The sequence below is a fragment of the Eubalaena glacialis genome, chromosome 14 (assembly GCF_028564815.1).
Source record: "Eubalaena glacialis isolate mEubGla1 chromosome 14, mEubGla1.1.hap2.+ XY, whole genome shotgun sequence".
NCBI lineage: Eukaryota > Metazoa > Chordata > Mammalia > Artiodactyla > Balaenidae > Eubalaena > Eubalaena glacialis.
Genome location: NC_083729.1, coordinates 48946321 through 48971597, shown reverse-complemented (window position 1 = coordinate 48971597; position 25277 = coordinate 48946321).

Sequence of the window (25277 nt, the reverse complement as noted above, 5' to 3'; positions counted from 1 at the left end):
TCCCAGCCTTATATCATATAACCACTCTGGCATGCTGCTTTCTCTGAACCATTTCTTCTTTGATTATCATTTGCCATAGCAATCCTTTCACTTATTCAGGGCCACCATTTTCTCCAAGCTTCTACAAGATATCCTAGAAAACACTAGCACTATTTCCTTCAGTCTTTCTTTGAATGTTTTTTCCCAGAATATTTTCCAAAAACAATTCCCCTGTGTCAATAAACTCTCCCTTATATAATTGTATATTCTCTCTGAATTTAGCTCCATATGTATTTTCCCAGTTCTTCTACAAGACTGGTTGGCTTGAAACTGCAGCTTCTTGGGATATAGTCCCTTTCTCCCTTCACAATCCTGTCACTTCCATAGCCAGACTATGGTGTGGAATAATTCTAGCTATTGACCTATTTCCTAAGAGGAGATGGAGGTTCAGATCCTGAGAAGGGCACATGATATCTTGCAGGAGAGAGGTTTTCTTCAAGACAAATGGGAACACTAACTTCTAACAGAGAGAAGTGGGTGAGTTCTAGGGATCCAAAGAATTCAAAGGAATCTGGGGAATCAAGATTTTCAAGGGCATGAACCCAGATGATCCCATATCTCAGAATCCCATTTTTCCCCAATCAGGGCTCTAAACTTGGCATATCAGATTTGTCTAGGTTGAGTGTTTAACCTTTCCTGGAACCATGCCATTTGGTCCTGAGCTTTCTGTGTCCTCAGTATCTGGGAATAAAGGCTATTATTTGTTTCCAAGGAGCCCCTCTAGCTTTCATGGTTAGCTTCTAATTGACAGTTAAGAACCCCTGGACCTTCATTTACTTTCTTCAGAGCATCATAACCCCTAGCAATAGTCATCCAGCTCCACTATCTTTATAAATACTATTTCTCTCATATTTCTCAAACACCTGGTGTATTGCACCTGCTAGTAAATTTCCATCTACCAGTTTACCTCTCCAGTTCACTACCAATAAAATTTTTAACAATTTCACTGATACCTTGTTACAGAAGCTTTCCAAGTTCCATCTACCACCAGTAATTTGGATCCTCATTGTGGGCTGGCTAGCAAGTGATCCAGTCCATCTGCTTTACTAGACACAACTGTTGCAGGGCAAGTTACCCATGAAGCAGACTCTAAGGAGATTTTCATGTAGGAGGTTCAGTGGGTAGTACTCTTGGAATTAATGCCTGAAGGGAATGGAAGGGAATCAGATTTAGGCAGAGGGAGAACTTGGAATCTGACTAACCTCTTTCCAGCTCTGAAGCTGGCATAGATGTTCAGAGTTGTCATGAGTTGCGGTAATGAGCCAACTCTTAAATCTTTGTATTAACCAGTTACTATATTTAGGCTGTCTGTGCCTGGTATGGGAACATGACCTTGAACAAGAAGGCTTTCTTCAGCAGAGGGCAATTTCTAATGGATTGACAGTTGAAGATTATTTGACAGCAGCACTCCCCAAACCTGGGTTAAAATATCCTTCAGTTCTGAAGTGTATATCTGGGCAACATAGCATAGGGTCCACAGCACAATGCTTGAGGCAATTAAATTGAAAACTACCATCATAAAGCTGTATCTGTTTGTAAACATGTGATTTCAGAACAAGGAACCAAAAATACATGTTCCTTGTCTCAAGAGAAGAACTGTTGCCATAGCAATAAAACACAAATATGCCACCACTACTACTAGCTCTCAAATGATGAGTCCACTTGTGAAATGATTAGCTAGAAGAAATAAACTGGAACATCTTTCAGTTACCTTACAGTTTTCTCATGACTAAGCTTTATCGGAAGCTGAAGTCTGGAAGGAAGGACAACTACAATTACAAATATATAAGGGAGTCACTTGCCATACCACTCAGATGTATATTTTTATTTCCTGTAGCTGCAGTTATTACCCTCACAATCCTCACTCCCAGCCCTCTACCCTCTGGAGGTAGGTATATAAAGTTTAAAATGAACTTAAACTTGGCAAGCAGTGCCATACAAAAAGCTTCAGCAAGCGAAATTTGCTAAAATATTTTGACACCTGAGCGTTTTAAGAAAAAGTTAATAATGGCATTTTAGTTAATGACCATCACTTCAAACAAAATATCACAGTCCCTCAACTCCAGTTATATGTTTATGTTGGGGATGGAGCCATCCAAGCTGAAAGTTACATTCTGTTTTCCTTAGAAGGATGTTTATAAGACTATATTCTCCCCTGTATAAAGTTTAAAAGGCGATAAAATCTCAGTTGCACTAGTAAGAGTGAGAAACAGTGACATTTCTGGTCTCCTCTGAAAGAAAAGTGTCCATATATCTCATCAGGATGCATTTTTCACATATTAAACGAGTATTTCACTCAACTGGAGATATTATGATCGCAGTCTCGTGAGATGACTTTTACCCACTTGAAATCCGTACCCTGACATTGTGTATAATAAATAGGTATAATTTTCCTTATTATAAATTTGTAGTTTGGATTGCATTTTACATCCATCAAATGTAAAATGTGTGCCCTCTAATAGATGGAAGCAGATCTCAACCCTAACTGCAATTAGCATCACTTGGAGAGTTTCTTGTTCGTTTGTTTGTTTGTTTGTTTTTAATACTGATGCACAAGCCACACACCCTAAATGATTCTAATTCATTTGGGCTGGGGTGGCCTGGACACTGCATTTCTCCCAGGGTGGTGAAGCACTGTAACACAAAGTATGGATTACCCTTATAATGTGAACATTTAACCTCAAGCTTCAAAATATCTTTTGAATCCCCGAAGTCTGATTATCTAATATTATTTGAAGTCTCAATAGATAGAATAACAAAACTGCAGATTAACTGCTACAAATTATTCATAATCATGCTTTTTGCATCATTCACTCTGGCTTTCTTTGCATTTCTCAACTTGTTCCCTAACCTTGAACTTCAAAGTAAACTTTGAGATAGAAATTAATCCACAGAAGAAATATCAAGGCAAGAAAAATGGGTTATCTTCTGAAAAATGTTCAATTCATCTGCACAGTAATACAGAGAATAGAATTTGGTTCTAGAAATTCATATGGTATATAGTAATGGGAAACCCAGTTTGCTATGTTTAAAGTCCCTAGTCCTCAGGGACTGTCATTTAAGTTTTCCTTCAGACATATGCTACTTGGATTTCATGAAGAAAAATTTCATTCACATTCAATTGTAAGATTTTAACTTTATCAAAAACTTTCAAAATAAAGAGTTGGTTTACTATTTAAAAAGACATCAGAGATGATTTAGTGCAGCTTCAGACTCAATTCTCATCTTAAATCTTGTTGTGAGAACCAAATTCATTATTCCCTCTTCTCTTCAAAATATTAATATTTTTATAGGCCAGTGAAACAAATAAAACAAGGAATACTTAATTCCTAACTTTAAACAAGTATGTTTGGACAATGTTGTCCCATCCCTTCTTGTTCTCTGAAATCCACTTAGTGTGACAACTTGACACAACAATTGTCTTTATTGATAAAGTACATATCACCCTGGACAAACTTTTGGGTTTAAAAAATGTTCTTGTCATAGGAAAATTTATCCCTGGTCTTCTAACTGTATGTTCAGTCATATTTTATGATTTTGTTTTCAAAAGCTGTGGCTGCTAAAATTGATGGGCTGTACTGGTACCCACAGCATAAGCATCCTATTTCTTCAACCAAAGATCCATCACTTTATGAGGAGCATCACGGTAGGGGGGGTATGTGAATACAGAGTCTTTGTCACTCAGATGTGGGAAAAGAGAGAAGATGTGGAGGCTGGTAGGGATAGAGTATCTTTCTGACTTGTTCTCAAGTTTCCAGATCTGCTTTAAACAGTTTTTCTAGTTGGTCAGAAACCAAAGGAATAGAAAAGGGCAGAATGGTGAGACATGAAGCCAGTCTTCATTTTCCCAGAGAATATGAACTTCTTCACTAGGCAGTGCTTCTCAAATGTTAACATGCATGTGAATCACCAGGCATCTTGTTGAAATGCACACCTGTTTTTTTTTTTGTTTTTTTTTTAATTTTTCAAAATGATTTTTTTAACACCTTTATTGGAGTATAATTGCTTTACAATGGTGTGTTAGTTTCTGCTGTATAACAAAGTGAATCAGCTATACATATACATGTATCCCCCTATCCCCTCCCTCTTGCATCTCCCTCCCACCCTCCCTATCCCACCCCTCTAGGTGGTCACAAAGCACCGAGCTGATCTCCCTGTGCTATGCGGCTGCTTCCCACTAGCTATCGATTTTACATTTGGGAGTGTATATATGTCCTGTACCTGTTTTGATAGGTTAAAAATGGGGCCTATGATTTTACATTTCTAACAGGTGATGCTGAGGTTGCTGGTCCAATTACTCAGAACAGAACATCTGAATATAGTCTCTGTGCAAGTTTGCCTCCTCAACCTACCTTAGACCCATATGCTTTTCCAAGACTAGTAGTCAAATGAAACAGAAGGGAACATTGGGCGTTTAGGGTTTGACTGTTTATTCTCTTGCCCTATGAGTGTGTGTATAAGGATCTGCCAGTCATCTTTAATTAAGCACCTCATTACTTCTGATTAGAGAAGGAAAAGCATTCTCTTCAGATTTCACTACCCTGCCCTACCTAGCTTATGCAGACCTTTTGTCATTAAAATATCATATTTTAGCAGGAAATTTCAAAGCATAATCTTCTAATGAGCTGGCAATAAAACTACTCTCTTAGCCACTGAAACAGCTATATTCAGAGTTGAATTAAGGTTTTGTCCATGTGTAAAGAAATGGAGTAAGTGGCAAGAAGTTAATAGGTTCTGTCCCTAGTGGAGCAAACTAACTGCTTTTTCAAAGTAACCCTGAACCTTGTCCTCAGTCAGTAGTTAATGGAAGTGACAGATTGAATACTTCATATATTATTTATAATATTAATAGAAAAATAAAATAATTATTTCTTGGCTTCATCCCATGCATATGTTTTAACTCTCTGCTTTCATCCTTTGGAGAGTGCATTGAATTTGCGGAAGAGACTGTCAAAGAGACTAATTAGCACCAACATTTATAGAGTGCTTTGTGTGACCAGGCAGGCACTGTTTTAGGTATTAGTTCAGTGAATCTTCATGAGGTTTGTACAATTACTTTAACTTCCATTTTAAAGATATTAAAATTGAACAGTTTAGAAACTGACCCTCTATTACACAGCTGGAAAGCATCAGGCAAGGCTTGAAACCAAGCATTCTGACTATAGTGCCCATGCAAGTAACCACTCTGCGATTCTGGCTTGTTAAATTATATGGGTGCAAGGTGTGAGTTCAGAGGCCAGGGATGCTCCTGTCACCCAGATTCCTTCATCAGAAACCAAAGCTGCAGATACTTTGAATTTATTTTCCTATTCATTTTCCTTATCAAATTTAGCACAGATTACTGAAAATTACTTACCCTCTTGGGTCCAGAAAAGTAACAACCTTGTATAAATCCAACCGTTCATCTCTCCAGTCCTTGCACCCACATTGCTAAACCCTGGAGGAAAAGATCAATTGTTTGTCCGAAAGCCACTGCACATTCATTGTTTCCAGCCTTAGTTGTATGCTCATGTTTTCTTAGAAACCTTTCCCTTCAATTGGTAATTTATATTATTGCCACTCTGTTCAGCCCTGTCACCTTACCTTTCTCCCACCATCAGCAAATGCCCTTGACACACCTTAGTCCATTAGGTGTGAAGTCCCTTACTCTCACTTCACGAACATCTGTGTACATTTCTGCCCAATCAGCCTTTCTTTGCTTCCTTTTGGTTTTCTTGGAAATAATGCCCCTCCTTCCATCCAGACTTACCTTGTGCCTCTGCTATGGATCACAGCACCAACACTCTCCTTTCTCTGTCTCCATCGGTCTCTTTTCTCTGCAGCTTCTGTGCCTTCTATGCTCAAATCTCTCCCCACATTAAAAAAGCAAACAAACAAGAAACACTACACTCAATCTTATTACCCTTTGTAACTAGGGCTCTATTTCACCCCTCACCCTCGTCAAAATTATTTTAATGAATATACATTTATTATCTATCTTTATATCTTCATCTCTTGTTTTCTTCTCAGTCTTTGGATTCATTGCTTTTGTAGTCTTCAAAATCACTAATGATATCATACTAAAGTTTAATGAACATTTGCCAGTTTTTAATCTCCTTTAATTTTTTCAGCTTTTGGCATTATTACTGCTTCTTTATATTTTAAATTAACTCCTCTATTCTCTTCTAGGATAACACTCTACCTGTTTTTCTTCTGGTAAGAATGTGCAATGGTGAAATTGGGAAGGTAAAGAAAAAATTTGAGGACGTGACAGTGTCATATGTTGCTTTGATACAGTTCTGTAGAATATGAACACATGTAGGCCCAGTGGAATAGACCATCTGTTTTAGTTTTCATTATAGACTATTGCTCTTACATCATCCTCTAAGTAACAGAGAATAATGTGAAACACCCTTATTCTAAATCCCCCTGTTCCTACAGCTATGGTGAATACTCCATCCCTGAGAAATGGGCCCAGTGAAAAATAACCAGAAAGAAGAATATTTCATCTTAGGCAAAGTAATGCTTTTGATCCCATGTGACCTTTGAGTGTGTAGCAGTCACCTTCATAAGCAAGGTCAGAGAATTTAATAGCTGTGTTTACAGGGCAGCATGTAACACCTCCACATGTAGCTAGCTGAAGCCAAAGGCCTTAGTGTGGAAACTAAGAGTGCCTTCCCAGGAGATATTCTTCCAATTCTGGGAAAATCTGATAAGAATGCTTTCCAGAATTTTACATGTTCCTGAAGTTGTCTGTCACTTGAAGAAGCCAGTTTGATAGGTTAAATATCTACTTCTGAAAGCTTCAAATTGTTCACTAATTTCTTTTAAATCTCCCTAATCTTTCTTGATTTCTAGGCTTAATTCTCTGCCTCAGCTTTCTCTTCAGTAAAGTGAAGAAAACATACATAGTGCGTACCTCAAAGGGTAGTTGTGAATAATAAATATGTAAATCTATTGTATGTGTTTATTACTATTATTATTTTGTACTTTCTCATTTCTGTCAACTTTATTTTGAGTCTCACAGCCATAAAAAATCATTGAGGAATATAAACCTTCTCCTACTTATTAAATTGATTCATTGAATGCACAGCCACAAACAAGCAAATAAACAAACATCTTTAATCTTACAAAATGAGAGACTAGGAATCTTGAGAGACTAGGAATCTCAAGTTACCTCAGGTTTCTCATGACTTGAGAGCAGGTAGGAAGGCTGCCTAATAGAGTGGTTGTAGAGCCTAAATGATAAATGATGTGATGCACTCAGTGTATAGAGTGCTTCTTTGTTTTAATTATAATAATTACAATAAGAAGAATCATCATTTAGTACTGAGATTTCATTTTATTCTGTTTACCTTAACAGAAGTTAGTAGTGGTGGTGATGGGAGTAATAATAACTGAAAGAGTAGTTTATTTTATTGCTCTACTCTATCAGATTTAGAGAAAAAAAGTCAATTCAGTCTGGCCAGTGCCCTTCTCGTGTTCTTGTATTTTTTTTTTTTTCTTCTTATTGATCAGCCCTACTGTTCTTTTTCAGATGCTATCTCGGTTTCTTAGTCTTCGCCTCTATACTAAATACTAATAGGCAGATTTTTTACAAAATTCAAAGGAAACACTCAACCAACTTCATTCATTGGTTTCATTCACATATACTATGTTTGAAATCATTTTCTGTGGAAATAAACCTTTTAGCCTTTTGAATGTTTAATGCTTCAAAAAAAATTACCTTGTTAAACTTCTAGACTTTCTCTTGCTGTCTTGGTGAAGGTATATTTCCTTTTTCTCACTTTGTGAAAAGTTTCAGGTGTGTGTGTGAGAGAGAGAGAGAGAGAGAGAGAAATTGGAGTGGAGGAATAGATTCTAAGGGTTAAATACTCAACATTACAGAGAAGGAATAGCTTAATACCAATTAGTAATACTAAAGAATTAGCAAAGACTTAGAAGAAGCAGCACTTCCTTCTACTTTTTCACAATTCCTATGTAGTACTTTGACTTCTTGCAGGTATCAACATTTGTGTTACTTTTTTGAAATCAGGTCAGAGTGTTTTTTAAATAGTTACTGCTTTAATTCAATTTTAGCAATATTCATAGAGTGACAACTAGAAGCAAAATAACCACCATAAATAATTTCCTTTGAGATACTATGGATAGCTTACTGCTATAAACTTTAAAAAGCTGATAGAAAGGAGTATTAGATGGGAAAATTCATTTTCTTTAGAGCAGCATAATTTTCCCCCAATGTAAGATGTTTAACCTGCTCTGGAGCCAGGACGTATACAAAGTATTCACCCTGTAGAAAAGTGATTGAGTTTTTCCTACCAACAGTAATAAGAAAAGTTCATGCATTTCTAATTCCTTCCAATCATGTAGCATAGAATTATGTGGGGTAGAATAAATGATACCCTGCCTGATTTTATCACCTATATTTCCTTTCCAAAGTTGCTTAAACATGAATATTCATTACATGAAACATTCACAAGAACAATTAACATTCAAATCCTGCAAATGTCTTAAAAAGTATAAATTTCTTAGGGTAAATGCCACGTTATGTAGTGAGATTTTTTTTCCCTAGGTAGTTCTATGGTTATTTTTTAAGAATTATTCTCCTTTTAATTTAAAGATATATTATTGTTCTTATTCCCAATATTTCATAATCACCCCTTAATATTTGCCTGATGTTTAAATTTTACAAAACACTTCTACTGTAGTATCTCCTTATCTTCACACCATTTCCCCACTCTACTGTTTAGACTTTATATCAAGGTAACCATGTTCTGATTTGGCCTTCCAAGTCAGTTTTGGAGGATTTTGAGGGCATGGAGATACAACCTGCAATTTTGTTAGTTATTTCTTCCTGAAGTATACTCAACAGGGAGAGTACTTTTCTTTTTACTCTTCCATTTTCTTCATAAATAAAAAGTTGGAAACCAAGATAATTACCACATTACCCTAAAGCTTATGTTCAAGAAGTAGTATAGTTTTCCCAATATATGTATGTATGATATGTGGACCACAAGTCTTATGAGATTCTTATTTAATATTGGTCTATGTTGTTTTCCTTTTCTCTCTTTTTTTTCTCCCTCCTCTTTTGCTGATGTTTCCTGTCTTCCTCTCAACACATTACCATTACTAAATAACAGACGGACTGAATTTGTTTATCACAGCATTTCCAAACTTATGTGGTTTCTCATGATTCTATTAACATACCACAGAATTAGTGTTCCCAAACACAGAGTATTAAGTCTCATGCAAAACATTGGGCTAAACCCTAAGGGGAGTGCTCCAAACATGCTTATAGAAAAGGATAAATGTACAATTAAAAGGATACCATTAAAAGGATACATTAAAAATATCTAATGGAAAATAAATATCTAGTTTAGAGACACATCATTTTTCAGCATGGAGGTGTATTGGTGAGCACTGAGAATTGAAGGATCAGAACATCTGGACCTCCCAACATATCCATCTGGATACTCTTGTTTTACTTTTTTTTCTATTGCTATTTCTATTTCTATTACTTGAGCCACCTGGGTCTCTATGCCATTGTCTAGACCTCCTGAGGCTTATGAACCATACATCTTCTCCTTTAGGAAAGTGAGAAATCACTGGGTCCAGGGAAACAATCCTCTAATTCTTTCAGTATGTCTTTTCTTAAAATCCTTGAGCATATAAAGATAATTTGATTCCAACAAGTTTCATTACATAATCTCATTTTCTAACTGTATCTCTTTTTAAAATTTTTATTTACTGACAAGAAAAATAATCAACAGAAATGGGAGAAGGAAAGTAATGATTGTTCAACACTAACTTGTACCATGCTCTACACTAACACTTTAAGCTATTTCATTTATTCTAAAATTTAGGGATTACTTGATAAGCATGCAGTTAGTACTGAAGATTTGAAAGGTAAATAATTTTATGCACACAAGAAATAAAAATCTTAAAATACTTCATACCTGTAATACAGTACCTATAATACAGGAGAATGATTATCATTCAATTATATTTCAAACTATGGCTTAAAATTTTTAATTAATGACCTATTTTTCAATTGTAGCCAAATTTGTATTTTCAAGAATTTTTTAGTTAGGCTACCAGTAACTTCTTTAAGATAAAATATTTTCCTGGTTAATTTTAACCTGAGTCATTGGAGATTTTACATTGTATATTCCTGAACACTGTGGACTGGTGATAAGACATTAATAACTTGAAGCACTGCAGCTTTACATAGGTTTCTAACTGGGAACTGTATGATACAAATTAGCCAGTTAATATCCTTTTATATAAAGGCATCAGATTTATATATTTATAATACACTTTATATATTTTATTATATAAGATAAACTAAGGTATCATTTTCCAGGTAAATTGATGGATGCTCAATTCTGCTGGGAAACACTGGAGGCACATACCTCAGAGTTTTCCCAACTGAGATGTAAAGAAATAGGGTCTTTACCATATAATACCCATCAGTCCTTGGTCAGGAGGCTGTTTGCAGGAAGCTTTAGTTCCCTGGTAATTCTAACCTGCCACCCATGTAGGCAGAGCTAATTCCTGGGTCAAAGAAAGTCCTCTGGCAACAAGACGCAGGTGCTAGATGTTGGAAGATGTGCTAGAAGGTGGGCTGGCATGCAGGGAATAGGTAAGCACTCAGAGAATATGGTAAGGCATTGACAGGATGCTATGATGTCTTCTAGAGGAAACATCCTTTTAAAAATGGGAAATAAATGAAAGGCAGTATTATGTAATAAATAATATATAGCAGCTGATAGACCAGAAATCAAATCCAGACTCTGAATATTCTGGCAGGCTAATCTTGGGAAAATAATTTCTCTCAGGATGGGCTTCCTTATCTATAAAACAGAGAACATGGCACTTACCTTAAAATTTGTAAAACTTAAAAGAATATCTAAGAAGTCCTTACCACAGTATCTAGAAATCAATAACTAGCAAATATTAATGCATTCAGAAGGTAGTTGGTGTTTGAGATATTCTGTGTCATTTATCAACCTTATTCTAATGCAAGAAATCTCCTCTAAAGCATCTTCCTCTGGCAGCTGTTCAATCTGGACTTCAACCCTTCTAGTTACAGGGCATATCAGCCTAAAGAATTTGTCCTTTCTGGTTTGGGGCAGCACTAATGGCTAACATGTTCTTTTTTATGTTGGAACTGAAATTATTTCACTAATAAATAGCCTCATAGATTATATTAAGATAAATAATTTCATTAATAAATAGCCTCAGACCCACCTCTAACATATTTGTGAGACCTGTGGCATGACATCACATGGAGGATCACATGCCCTTTGTCTAAAAGCTACAATCAAACTAGCACAATTGATACATAAAATATTTTCTATTTTCCTGTTATAAAAAATATGTCTGCATAATGGAAAATGGAAATTTATGTATTAAGATACCATTTTTAGTGGACTGAAAGACAGCAAAATGTAAACTATAAGTAAACTTAATTTCATTATGTTTCTCTGGATATCTAATTATTGATGATTCAGTGGTGTTTGGATGATTAATAAATTAAGCTGAATATAATTCATAAATTATAATGTTTATTCTGTGCAGTCGTAACCTTCATTTTATCAACATCAACTGTTCTTATAATCACAATTTTAACATATTTTTTTTCTTGACAGTAATACCACATTAGACACCTTTAAAAATGTTCAAATGGTCTTTAGATCATTTATTGAAATAAAGGTGTATTATGATTTTGTATTAGAGCTCAGAGAACAGATGTTGCAATCTTTTTTAAAGTCAATTTTATTGAGGTATACTTTGCAAAAAGTGGTACACTTTTTAAGTGTATGCTTGATGAGTTTGACAAACATAGAAGGTCATGAAACCACCAAGATAATTAAGTTATTTGATATTTCTATCACTCTAAGAAGTTTCTTCATGCCCCTTTTTTAGATAAACCCCTCCCACTGCCCTCAGCCTCCAAAGGCTCTTATTGAGTTTTTATAGTTCTTAGTTATTTTATAATCCAATAAGGAAAATTGTAGCCTACTGAGACAGTAGTCACTGGAATTGTGAATAAAACTCTTAAATTGAAATTTAGCTTAAAAAAGGAATTATAGATTTTAAATAATATGCTCAAACATTGTAATGGGGCAGCAAATAGTAAAGTATCATCATCATAGAAAATATTACAAAGCATTTAAATTTCATCTCATAAATTGCTATCTCAGATTGCCATTTTTACCATCCTTAAAGTAGCATATAGTTTCATAGATTATTGCTTGCATTCTTCTTTCAAAATTTCAATACTAGGATATTATAAAGAAAATGAAAATAGCAGTATGGTGCCCAAGTTGTTCCAGTTTCTCTTCATATACTTTGATCTATAATTGCCAGAAAATATTATTCTCTATAGAAATCAGTGTTGCGATTATTTGTACATTAATCTTATTCTTCATAGCCATGGGTATGCTGTTCATTTCCTTGTTCTAATTATCTTATTTTTTATTGGAACATTACGTATGTTGCATTTTTTCCATTCAGTCTGATAACTTATTTTTTGCTAAACTTTTAATGATATTATTAAAAGTAAATGAGGACTTATACCAAATAATGTGAATAGTGCAAATTAAACTTAAGTTTAGCTTCTGCCAAAGACCATGATTCACTCTTTATTTGAAGATCACTCTTGTTTCACTTTTTTTTCTATTGCATCTCATATCTTGTGTAAAATAAATCTAGTTGTTTTATTTTGATGATTATCTCTAGAACCACAGATTGGAGAAAGAAGCAAGCAAAAAAACAAAGCAACACAACAACAAAAAAATGCTTAGCACAACAAGCCAAAGTTACTTCATTCTGTAAAATTTTATCGCATTCTTGCTATTGAAGAAGAAGGATTCACCAGTTAAATTTTTTTCTGCTTTTACCCAAGTGTGTCCACAGCTGAAATTCTCTTTTTAGTTCAAAGCAGTGACCTACAAAGGGGTTAGTAGCACAATCTACACCTCCAAAACCTTCAGCTACAGTTGCCTTTTGTTTTGAAGATATAGGGCAAGAATGTGGTGAAGAATTTCCTAGAGACCTGAAAGAATTAATTACAAAACAAATGTTTGGGTTATGGGTTGAGCTGTGCCAGCACTGCATGCCAGATTCTGAGCGACAGGGGTGCCTGAGTATTCTCTAATACATTTATTTTGTGTGTATGTGGTATGCAGGGCCTCCTAAATCACATGACTCAGAGCAGGGAAATCCCTTGAATGGGTCTAAAGATGATCTAATCTCACTTCTTTTTGACAGACCTTTAGTTTTGAGGATGGCTATTAATGTCTTCTATTTTCATAGCTGAACATTGCTAATTTCAGCTTTTCTATTGAAAATGCTTGATTTACACCATAACCGATAATTTTAAGTAAGTAATAAACAACCATAAAGCTCCAGTGATTAGCACAAAATTTAGGAGGACTTTCCTTTTGTTCACTTTTCTCTCTACTTCCAACTTCTTTTTTGGTACCTCCCCAGATTCCTCCTAAATCTATCAAGCCTGTCCAGAGAATGTTGCCACTTAGTCAATGTGACTTATGAGCAATGCATTGCTGCTAGCACAGTCATCCAGAAGCTCTCTCTTTCAGAAGAGGAGAACCTTTCAGAAGGGTCTTACAGCTTTACAACCACAGCTCAGATGTGGCCCTGGATATGGCGAGGCCAGCCTGGTGGCCCCTTCCCCACATCAACCTGGAGCTCACACGTTTGGCTGCACCCTGTGCGGGTGGTAGGCAACCCCCCCCGCAACAGCGGGGCAGGCAGCAGAGGTGTGGAGTGGGTGGTACCACTCTCTCAATTCACAGACGTGGCAGGCCCATCTGATTGGCAGGGCAGTAAATCATCCTATACACCTGTTCTCTTTAAAAACAGTTATGTATCTGTGCTGTAAACTCTCCTCTTATTGCATGTCGTTGAGCCATCACACTGGAGCTCCTTGTTGGACCCTTTTTCTACCTGGTTATTATTCTTAGCCACCTTCCAATTCCTTCCTGACCTTGATACAGTTTGTTCTTTTTTCCTAACTATTCACAGTTCTCTTTCCTACTTACATGCAGAGAAATACATGTCTAAACTTTACAGATAGAAATATAACTAAATAGAAGAAGCATAACCCTTGAATACAACATCTTTCTTATTTGACATACTTTCTAGATATAACCACCATTCTGGTTCTCCTCCTCTCTACAGTCTTGAGGTTTTGACATCTGTTCTTTAAAATGTGGTTGCCAGAGCTTTAGCAACTTCAGACATTGAAATTCAACATAAATTGGGAGCTAAAATCTCCCCATTTCTCTACACCGTATGTCTATTTTTGCAGTCTCCAAACAAATTAGCTTTATGGAGGTAGCGATCCCATGTTGTTGCTACTATTAAATTTGTAATAAAAAAAGCTGGTAGAACTTTTTTTCTTTTCATACAAATTGTTGTTAAAATAGATTTATTCATTGAAGTTTGGGTGTGATTAAAACAAGAATGTGGAAAGCATGGTGTAAGTGAACTAATAGCAAAACTGGAAATTTAGATGGGCAGCAATAAAATTCTTTATTAGTTCAAAGAAGTGAACGGATTCTTTGCATCAGAGTCCCAATGGGAAATGTTCTCAAGGGAGAAAGCCAAGTATCTGTTCACGTCCAGTGACAGGCCACTTAAGGAAAAGACAGAAGATGTAGGGGAAGTTGCTGCATGATGGAGAAAGAAATCGTAGGCTGAACGGAATTTAGATTATGGTAACATGTCTTGAAAAGAAGGAAGGTAAGACAGACATGAAAGTTTGAGAGAAGATAGCTATTAGATGTGGTTATTATTTTAGGCTGGCCAGGATGGGCGACTGGGTGCAGGAGACTAGGAGGGAAGTTAAACACTGTGTTATGTATTATTATGTATTAACAAGAAGGGAGGAAGCTGTGATCAGCTAGTTTTAACAGTTTCCACAGTGCCTATGGTGATATGCAAATATATTGCACATGCAGATTTGTATCAGTATTTGAGAATAGGATGGGATTAAATCTGATTTTCAGATGATATCTTACACTAAGCCATTTCACCTTTCATGAAAACACTTCACTTAAACCAGACATATCCAGAAATCCTTTTATAATCTTGAGATTTATCATGACATCATTTCAAACAGTGGAGAAACTCATAATGTTGGTTTTGCATATTATATTAACTTTAATACCATATTTCCTTATCTCATCAAGATGTTGTTGTTACGTATGAATGAGGAAACGCAGGATATTAAAGGAAAGACATCAATCCAAAAGTTACTCGAATATTGGCTTGTGATAAATACCACTGCATAAGCCCTGAAAGCAGAACAAACCAAACTGAGTACATTGGCCTAGGTGCTCCTGGATAATAGACCAGCCCTGTTTTCCTACTAGTGTGCCAAGGAAAAGTATATGCTAGGGCTAACATTTCCTGCTGCACATGGAGTAATACTATAGAGATAGTTGAATAATCCATATGCAAATTAAAGGAAAGAGCAACTTGGTTATTAAATACAGACACTGGAGGTCTCTGGGATCTGTTCTCCTTGTAAAAATCAGGGAATCATCAGTGCTGGCTCCGAAGTGTATGCTTAGTCCCATCTTATATGACTGCAGTTATTCTTATTCATCTCACATTTTCAGATGTCGGGTCTCCAGAGTCTTAAATGATGCTGCATAACTGCTTTCTCATCAGATGGCACAAAAAACTCATTCTTCAACAAAAGGAAAATTAACTGCTTCTGCTCTGCTCAGACTGCATACCAGAACATTCATCTAAATCCACTTCCTAGAACATCTGTTCAAATAATGTATACGGTGGTGAAGACCTGGAAGCTATTAACGCATAGCCCATTGCTGACCTCTTCTGTGTTTTTAAGGACAATAGGAGTCCATAAAGTGAGCTGTTAAAGAAAAAAATCTTTCAGGCCTCTATCATGCACTTCCAAATGGGTGTTAGAGCCTTATTCATCTCATACTGAACCTCTTTGAGAACTGTACCCTCCCTTTTGAGACTGAAATCATATAAAGAGCATTTGTAGAAAAATGTTTACAGTCTGCTTCATGAGTCAACCAAAGATTTAAACTCAGAATATTGCCCAGATGGGTGTTCTCTTTTTCCTTTATCTTGCCCAGTGATTGTCAACCAGGGGTGATTTTACCCATGAGAGAACATTTGCAAATGTCAGGAGACAGTTTTGATTGTCACATCCTAGTAGCATGGGGTAACACATTTAGTGGGTAGAAGCCAAAGTTACTGCTCAGCATCCTACAGTATATAGGACACCACTTACACACACACATACAGACACACACACACACACACACACAACAAAAAATTATCTTATCCAAAATGTCAGTAGCATCACTGTTGAGAAACCCTAAGCTAGCCTTTTACATTTCTGCTCAGGGAGACCCACAAAACTTGTTTCTTAAGTGATGTAGCTCTTTTTTGCCCAACAATCAGTGTACTCAGTTTTCTTTACTCGGTTACGGTGATTGTTATATTTTGATTTGACAAATGAGGCTTAAACCAAAAAGATGTTTGGTAAGACATTGTTATGCATCAGACTTTTTTTTTTTAATTAATTAATTAATTTATTTATTTTTGGCTGTGTTGGGTCTTTGTTTCTGTGCGAGGGCTTTCTCTAGTTGTGGCAAGCGGGGGCCACTCTTCATCGCGGTGCGCGGGCCTTTCACTGTCGCGGCCTCTCTTTTTGCGGAGCACAGGCTCCAGATTCGCAGGCTCAGTAGTTGTGGCTCACGGGCCTAGTTGCTCCACGGCATGTGGGATCTTCCCAGACCAGGGCTCGAACCCGTGTGCCCTGCATTGGCAGGCAGACTCTCAACCACTGTGCCACCAGGGAAGCCCGAAATTCTCTAATTTGATACTTGGTCTTTTCAACATAAATGAGATTTCCCTCTTCTTAAACTGTTTTTCCAATGGCTCTCTACTTTTGAGTAAGGGGCAGGATCAGAGTTACTTGAAGGGGAGAAGAGTTTACATACTACTGCCTTTCATCATTTGCCCTGCTCTCCAACCCTGTGTACTCTGACACTACCCCAGACTCTCAGTGAAAACCACTCCTCTTTAGAAATGATGGACTGTAGTACTCTTTTGAGAGTATGTTGTTTCGTATTATTATTCTTTGTAGGTTACTGTCTCCCAAATCATACTGTAAATGTCAGAGACTTTATTCTATACCCCTTATCTACATTCTTGCCTAGTACAAATGTGCTAGAACATAAAAGTATATCAACAATAAATACTTTGTTGTAGATCATATGGATGAGGAAGTCCCAATCCAAAAAAATCTCTTGACCATCTTAAGATGAGATTTCCAAACTTACATATAGGCAGTTAAACAGCTTGACTCATTTTAATAAAAGAACTTTACAGCCTGACCCAGGATGAGAAATAAATGTGAGAGAAAACATTTTAGGTTTGACTGCGTTAATATTTTATAGAAGCAAATAGGCAAATTATAGATTGATTTTTTTAAACAGCACACAATCAGTGGCTATGAAGAATTTTGGCATCCAACAAGACTTTAGCTTCCTCAGGAAGCAGTAGCAAATTTGCAGGAAAAAATAATTCAAAATTTTAATTTCCTAATTTAAACAGTATCGCTCATTTAAGCAGTTTAGCTGATTATAATTATGAAAACATGCCATGTATTTAGCAGCAACTTGCAAGTTCTCCTGTGGTCCAGATTACTAATAGATTCAATGATACTCTTTTTCAGTATTAATGTTGAGATTTTTAATACATGAAACCACTGACACTGAGATCAAGCATTTCATCTCAGGAAAAAAAAAATGCTTTCTCCTTTTCTATCAATATGACAGGCAGCAAAATGATTATTCATGGCTATTGCTTGACTATGCTGTCGAACATATTTGCTACTTTAATTAGGCCATCTTGAATTAACAGATGCAAATGCAGTTGGTAACCAAAAGGGTGGCTCCTTTTGGAATGATAGTGCTTTGCTTGAGGCTCTCCCGCAGTCTGTGCTTTTATAGGGAAACAATGATTATGCCTAATTTTACTCAGCTTGGAATACCAGGAGATCAAGGTGCAGATAGGGTACTTTCAGTTCACTTAATGTCAGTATTTACTGAAAGCCTTTTATATGTCAGGGACTATGTAAAATCAGGGAAACAAAAGATGAATGAGATGCCACTGCTCTCAAGGAGAGCATGGTTTAGAGCTGGGATAAAGTACCATCTAGAATAGACATTAAGATGAGAATTGATAAGCAGGCAGGGAGGGGCTAGAGTTGATTCAAAGAGAGGAAAAGTCACTTTTGGACTGAGGGGAAGTGTAATTTTTTTCTTAACCCCAAGTCAACTATTCCTGAGAAGTGCCCCCATTTGTACTCTCTCTCTCTGTCATAAAATTCTTACAGTTACAGGCATTAACGGGTATCAGGAACTATTATTAGATAGTGAGCTTTTACATTCTCTTTCCCCCCTCCCCTTCAACATAAAGTAGAAGGTTATTCTTTCCTTTCCTTCTCTTCAACTCTGTACCCCCATCTCTTATTCTGAGATTGAATTGCTCAGATCCCTGAGTTCCTGCTCAGCCTCCTTGACATACTTCCCACTCCCACCCACCCTGCCCACTGCTGTCAGGTAACATCTAGTACTGTCTTTGAAGTATGTCCCATATTCTGAACATTTCTTACATCCAAACTCCCAATCCAAATATCTCCCTACTATGCCCTATTCCCTCACATTCCAGGGTTCTGTTAGATGAAAACCAAATACTGTGATGTCACAATTTGTATTGATAGTTTAATCAATGTTCCCACATGACACATGTCTGCTCTTTGAATCTCTCTGAGAAAAATCTATAAGTAGAAAATCTCCTATTTTAGAAATTTTTTTTTTCTTAACACAAGAAGGGCATCTAGGCCCAGATAGGTCTCAGACTCATCATATAATATTGTCATTCCTCAAGTTCATCGTTTGGTAAGCCTCATTCCCTATATGCACTTACATCTGTTGTTTAAGGACATCCTAATGTTCCATACACACCAATGAGGAAGTGGATATATTTAGCCCATGAATAAAAACTACTGTAAAACTATTAAATTAAAATCTCTTCACAAACCTCCTCAGCCCTTGATCATATCCAACAAACATTAGCAAAGACTATTACTATTTCATATCATTATTAACACATATATATGTATTATACCACATCCTATCTTAGTTTCCAAAAAGTTATTTAAAATGTTCAGTAGCATAGGAAACAACTCTCTCACATATAGTGTTTCTCTTTCTCTAGGGATTTCAAAAGCCCCAGTAGGCCAAAATGTAACATATTAGTCTGCCTTGTATATACCAGTTATAATCAATTACTGTTATTACAGTGAAATCAGCAGGTGAACAGTTTCTAAGACAAAATAGTTTCCATCCACTTCAGTTTGTGGGGAAAACAGTAGGCACCTTTCAGTAAGTTCCTGTGCTTGAAAACTGGACTTTTTATGCAAATGTAAAAAATATAATTAGTGTCTTTCAGAAATAGTAACACAGTGTCTCTCTTCCTCGGACCTTCTAGAGTCTTGTAGATTAGTGGTTCTCAATCTTTATAAGTACATTAGAATATCCTGGGGAGCTTTACAAAATTACAGTGTCTAAGCCACACTCCAGACCAATGAAATCAGAATCTAAGAGTGGGGCATCAGCACTTTTGAAAGCTCCATTGAGGTCAAGAACTACTTTTCTAGAGTGACAACAAAGCAGTCATCCTAATGGACATTCTGGCCTTCGGCATGTGAGAAACACTAATAACACTGAGAAATGTGCAAGAAAAAAAATTCCATCCCCAGATGGAAATTGAAGAATAGTTGGCGTACCTGGCTTCTTAGCCCCAAGCATCTTACAGCGATGGGGGGATGAGAGAACTATGAGAGGCAGGTGCCCAACACAAGGGAGTGGAAGCAGCATATAAGTAGCTAATTAGCTAATGAGCAGAGAGAATGGATGAGGTTGAATACAGTGACACAGAGAAGGGCAATCATTGCTGCTCACGGTCAAAAGCCACCTCCTTCATGACCCACAAAATGATGGGATTGAGTACTGATTTTTAGGATCAATTCACAGAGTAATAAAAGGTCAGGATCAAATGCAAAGGCTTTGACATATTTTCAAAAGATTTGAAAATCATTATCATCCTATGAGGTAAATAGCACAGGGACTAAAATTATGGTTAACAGTGAGGGCCTGAGAGAAGTTTGTCCAAGATTACACAAAAAGTAAAAAGCAGCATTTGAAACAGATTTACTTAATCCTACTTCCACTATGTATCTACTATGCTATTCTGACAGTGAAGGAATTGATAGACTTAATTTCGCTATGTTAGAAGAAAAAATCTAGTGTGCCTTACTTTAAATGTGTCTAATAAATACCTAGGTGAATGTGTTCTGGTATAAAATCTGGATTGTCCATCTACGCTGGATATTGGTATTGCTATAAAAGGAATACTACAAAATCATAAAGCAGAAAAATAAAGGATACAGCACCTAGTCCTTGAACTGCGGATAAATGTATCCGCAATGTATCTCTTATGTATTGGTGAAGTGGAAACACTGAGTTTATAAAAGTAAATCTAGATCTAGATTTTACACTAAAGAAACTCTAGGGGCTTCCCTGGTGGCGCAGTGGTTGAAAATCTGCCTGCTAATGCAGGGGACACAGGTTCGAGCCCTGGTCTGGGAAGATCCCACATGCCGCGGAGCAACTAGGCCCGTGAGCCACAACTACTGAGCCTGCACGTCTGGAGCCTGTGCTCCACAACAAGAGAGGCCGCGATAGTGATAGGCCCGCACACCACGATGAAGAGTGGCCCCCGCTTGCCACAACTAGAGAAAGCCCTCGCACAGAAACGAAGACCCAACACAGCCATAAATAAATAAATTTAAAATGCACCTCATTAAAAAAAAAAAAAAAAAACACTGTATAGAAATAAAGAATGCCTTTGATGAGCTATTAGTAGACCGGACACAGCTGAGGAAAGAATTTCTGAGCTTGAGAATATCTCAGTAGAAATCTACAAAACTGAAAAGCAAAGAGAACAAAGACTGAAAAAGCCCACCAACAACAGACCAGAATATCCAAGACCTGTGGGAAAACTACAAAAGGTATAGCATACATGTGATGGGAATATCAAAAGAAGAAGAAAGAGAGAAGGGAACAGTACATATGTTAGAAACAGTAATGACTGAGAATTTCCCCAGATTAATGCCAGAAACCAAACCACAGATCCAGGAAGCCCGAAGAATAACAAGCAGGATAAAAGCAAAAAAAAAAAAAAAAAGAAAAAAAAATTATACCTAGACATATATTAAAACCATAGACTATCAAAGATAAAGAAAAAAAATTCCTGAAAGAAGCCGGAAAAAAAGACCTTACCTACAGAGTAGCAAAGCTGAATTGTCCTTAGAAACCATGCAAGCAAGAAGAGAGGGGAGTGAAATATTTAAAGTTTTGAGAGAAAAAAACACCAACCTAGAATATTTTACCCTGCAGAATTATCCTTCAAAAGTGAAGGATAAAGACTTCTTCTGACAAACCAAAATTGAGGTAATTTGTTGCCAGTTGACCTGCCTCATAAGAGACGTTCAAAGACATATTTTAGAGAGAAGGAAAATTATATGTTAGAAATATGATCTACATAAAGAAAGGTGAAGGTAAAATAAAATCTCTTATTTTTCTTATTCTTAATTGATCTAACAGAGAATAGTTTGCTCAAAATAATAATAACAACAATATATTCAACTATGTTTATGTATGTTTTCTATGTAGAAAATCTGAAGGAATTAACCAAAGAAAAAAACAAAACAAACAACAACAAAAAAACCCAACCCTAATAAGTGATGATAGCAAGGTTAGAGGGTACAAGGTTAACATGCAAAAGTCCATTGCTTTATTATGTACCAGCAATGAACAAATGGAATTTGAAATTAAAAGCACAAGCATTTACTTTAGCACCCTCCAAAATAAAATACGTAGGTATAAAACTAATGAAATATGTACAAGATGGACAACTATAAAACTCTGATAAAAGACATTAAAGAAAAACTAAATAAATGGAGTGATAGTCCTTGTTCCTGGATAAGAAGACTCAGTATTGTCAAGATGTCAGTTCTTCCCAACTTGATCTATAGATTCAGTGCAATCCCAATCAAAATTCTAGCAAGTTATTTTGTAGATATTAACAAACTGATTCTAAAGTTTATATAGACAGGCCAAAAAATCAGAATAGCCAACACAATATTAAGGTATAGAGCAAAGTTGAGGGCTGACACTAGCCAACTTCAAGACTTACTCTAAAGTTGAAGTATTCAAGCCAGTATAATACTGGCAAAAGAACAGATGGATAGATCAATGGAACAGAATAGAAATCCTAGAAATGTAGTCAACTGACCTTTAATAAAAGAACAAAGGTAGTACAATGGAGCAAAGGTAGTCTTTTCAGCAAACAGTGTTGGAAGAACTAGATGTCCACGTGCACATGTTAATAAATGTAGACAGAGACCTTATATTAGTCACAAAAATTAACTCAAAATGGATCATAGACCTAAATGTAAGACACAAAACTATAAAACTCCTAGAAGATAACATACAAGAAAACCTGAATGACATGAGGTATGGTGATAACTTTTTAGATACAACAGTAGGGGCATGATCTATGAAAGAAATAATTGATAAGCTTGACTTCATTAAAATCTAAGAAGTCTGCTATGCAAAAGACATTGTCAAGAGAATGAAGAGACAGGCCACAGATTAGAAGAAATTATTTGCAAGAGACACATCTGGTAAAGTACTGTTATCCAGAACACACAAAGAACGCATAGCTCAACAAAAGAAAAACGAACAACCCCTATTAAAAAGTGAGTCAAAGACCTTAACAGATATCTTACTAAAGAAGATTTAAGGATGGGAAATAAGATGCTCTCCATCAGGGGTCCCCAACCCCCAGGCCATGGACCTAGGAACCGGGCCGCACAGCAGGAGGTGAGTGGCTGACGAGCAAATGAAGCTTCATCTGCCACTCCCTATCACTTGCATTACCACCTGAACCATCCCCCCACCCCCGTCCATGGAAAAACTGTCTTCCACAAAACCAGTGGACCGCTGCCCTACATCACATGTCTCAAGGGAAATGCAAACAAAAGCAACAATGATATACCACTAACACTTATTAGAACCTCGAAAATCTGGAACACGGACAACACCAAATGCTAGCAAGGATGTAGAGCTACAGGAACTCAGATATATTGCTGCTGGGAATGCAGAATTGTTACAGCCAATGTGTAAGACAGTTTGAAAGTTTCTTACCAAACTAAACTTATTCTTATCATACAGTCCAGCAATCACGCTCCTTGGTAATTACCCAAAGGAGTTGAACACTTATGTCCACACAAAATCCTACATGTGGATATTTACAGCAGTTTTATTCATAATTGCCAAAACTGGGAAGCAACCGTGATGTCCTTCAGTAGGTGAATGGATAAACTGTGGTACATGTAGATAATGGAATACTATTCAATGTTAAAAAGAAGTGAGCCTATAAGCCATAAAAAAGACATGGAGGAATCATAAAGCATAATACAAAGTGAACAAAGCCAATCTGAAGAGGCTACATACAGTATGATTCCAAATATATGACATTCTGGAAAAGGTAGACAGTAACAAGAGCAGTAGTTGCCAGGGTTTGAGAGGCAGGAGGGGTGAATAGGTGGAGCACAGAGGATTTTTAAGGCACTGAAACTACTCTTTATGATACTGTTATGGTGGATACATGTCCTCATATATGTGTTCAAACCCATAGAATGTACAAAGCCAAGAATCAACCTTAATGCAGACTAGGAACTTTGGGTGTCAGTATGGGTTCATCGATTGTAACTAATGTCACACTGTGATGGGGGATGTTGATAATACCTGAGGCTATGCATTTATGAGGGCATGGGTATGGAAAATCTCTGTACAGTTGACCCTTGAGCAATGTGGTGGTTAGGGGCACCAACCTCTGCAAAGTGGAAAATCCGTGTATAACTTTATAGTTGGCCTTCCCTATCCGTGGTTCCTCCTTATCCAAGGTTCCACAACCATGGGTTCAACCAACTGCAGATCGTGTACTACTGCTGTATTTACTACTGAAAAAAATCTGGGTATAAGTAGCCGCATGCAGTTCAAACCCTTGTTGTTCAGGGTCAGCAATTAAGTACTTCTTACTTAATTTAACTGTGAACCTAAAACTACTCTAAAAAATAAAGTCTATTAAAAAAAGTGAATAAAAACTCATGAACTTGTCTATGAAATAGCATCAGCATTTTGATACAACAATTATACTGGCTAAGAGAAAACAATTCTCTCTCTCTCTCTCTCTTTCTCCTCTTTTATTTTTCAACTCTTTGCTCCCACTACCTCTTCTAAGGCAAGGGGAACTCAAATGTGGAATTTAGTACCAATGACCTTAATTAGGTAACAAAAGTACAGTTTTGTAGAGTTTTAATTGACCTACAGACAGTACACATAAGACTGAGCTGGGTTCTTAGAAGTGCACTGTCACGAATCAACACGTTCCCTTGGTCCAAGGAACATATAAGGCAACAGTTTTTTAGAGAAGTGTAAATAGCCAAAACTTAAATAGAATATTTTGCCAGTCCTCATGGCTCTGGGGATTTTTCCAGCCTCACTTAATTCAGAGTTTATAAGCCTGAAATCAAGAAAACTTTTCAGGCCAGTTCTCTACTTCAGCAGTTTTAAATGTGGTTGTAGGCAGCCACTGGGTTCGTGGGCATGAAGAGCTTTAAGTAACTTAAATTCAAAAATTTCAAATCCCATATGTCTCTTTCCTAAAACTGTTCTGCCTGAGAATGTACCTACTGTCAAGACATAGTATGAATTCTCCTTTCTTATGGCCTCTTCTTCAACTGCCAAAAAAGAATAATTAGAAATATTGTTGTTAGTGTTGAGAAAGTGAATAACTCTAATGATTAACAAATTATTTTGCAAGGCAGGTTGTTTCAGTGTTTTATTTTTAACAAAATTGATTCAGGGCTTAATTGAACTCTCAGCATATAGATCATTAAAAATAAATTTTGATGATTGATCACTATGTGATATTTGGCATAGAACTTCTTTCTATTCTTATCTAATAATTTATATTGACAAGATTTTCAAAGTTTATAATAATGAAAAAAATATAAAAATTAATATTTAGCCATGTGGTATTCA